Here is a 1,445-nt window from a genome sequence, read left to right as displayed (position 1 = left end):
TGTGTCATCTGCATAACACAGATTGTTGATAAATCGTCCACCAATCTTGAGCCCACATTTCTCCTCATAGAGCCCAGCCTCCCGGATAATCTATTCTGCATATAGGTTGAAAAGGTATGGAGATAGGATGCATCCCTGGCGTACCCCCTTCCCAAAAAAGAAACCATATAGTATTAATAAATGAAATGAGAACAGACCAGAGAATTTGGCACACTGAACCTGTGCTAAATTTCCTTCTAAGTACCTCTTTAACTACTTCTCAATTTATCATCTAGAACTTTGTCATCATTTAGTATTTTAGTATTTTCTAAAATGCATTATGATTCCTATTATTTTTCAACCCCTGTGTTATTTAGGACTCAATTTTTAAATATATCTTTTATTTATTTTTTTACCTTATTTATTTATACTTGTGTCACATTGTAATTACAATTTCATTCATTCATTCATACACCTTATTATATAGCATTAATTGGAACTGATTAATTAATACAATTTCTGCTCAGTCCCTTATTGTATATTTCCTATTCAAATATATCTCTCAGTTTCCTTAATAAATGCTCCATGTTTGCTTATCAGAGATCTGCACTGATCTGCACTGGGTACAGATTGAATTTGATTAAATTCTGTTTGTTAGTTCTTTTGCTGACATCTGTTACATCTTTGTTGTTATTGTACACTGTTGAGTTGGAACCAACCCATAGCTGACCCTCCAAAGGGCTCCCAAGGACCACGTGCCTTTGGGATTGCAATGCAGATACTTAACACTAGGCCACCAGAGCTCTCTACTTTCCCTCTGCCCCCAAATTGCCTTGATCAGTTCTTAAGGGGAATGAATGGACAAAAAGACAAGTGCAGTTAATAACATGGAACAGGGGATGCATGACTGATCCAATAAGGAGGGGAAAAGGAAGAAGGACATAGTGGGTGAAGGAGGAAGAAGACAAAAAAGAGTGCTAGGATGGGAGAAATTAATGGATGGGGGTGATAGACAAGGTGAGAATTTGATGAAATGCTGTGGTAAAAAAGGGCATTGATCAATGGTAATTAATTAATGTTTTAAAAGAAAATGCATGTGAATAACTGGGTGAAACTCAATTTTTTGAAAATGGAAGAGTAGTTCAAATATAAGATTATTTCCTTTGCAAAACCAAAAAAGCATAGCAAGATGATAAAATCTCCCAAGGTGAGAAAGATGTGTTGAAATCTCAACAGTGAATATGTCAATTTGTTGTTCCACTTCTACTGTTTTAGTTTCCTATATTTTTCTGAAAATTTTTTCACTTTTATGTCTAGATCTATATTACAACCAGAATATAGTTGGGTTTTGAAAAATCCACTCAATCTTAGACTTTCAGCTGGTACGCTTAGTTCTTCAATGGTTATTTTGATTATTGATAGAACTAGCCTTTTTCTTACTCTTTCACTCTGTTTTATTTCTCTCA

General features: G+C 34.7%; 1 protein-coding gene across 1 annotated transcript in view; it reads left to right on the top strand.

The window, feature by feature from the left end:
• Nucleotides 1-1,445, top strand: part of N4BP2 (NEDD4 binding protein 2) — a 66,360-nt gene that overhangs the window by 24,024 nt on the left and 40,891 nt on the right. The window lies entirely within an intron of this gene.

The sequence above is a fragment of the Elephantulus edwardii genome, unplaced genomic scaffold (genome assembly GCF_000299155.1).
Source record: "Elephantulus edwardii isolate Elephantulus edwardi_28Jun2011 unplaced genomic scaffold, EleEdw1.0 scaffold00167, whole genome shotgun sequence".
Classification (NCBI taxonomy): Eukaryota; Metazoa; Chordata; class Mammalia; order Macroscelidea; family Macroscelididae; genus Elephantulus; species Elephantulus edwardii.
The sequence above is the reverse complement of the archived record's forward strand: the minus strand, read 5'-3'. Positions and strand labels throughout refer to the sequence as shown.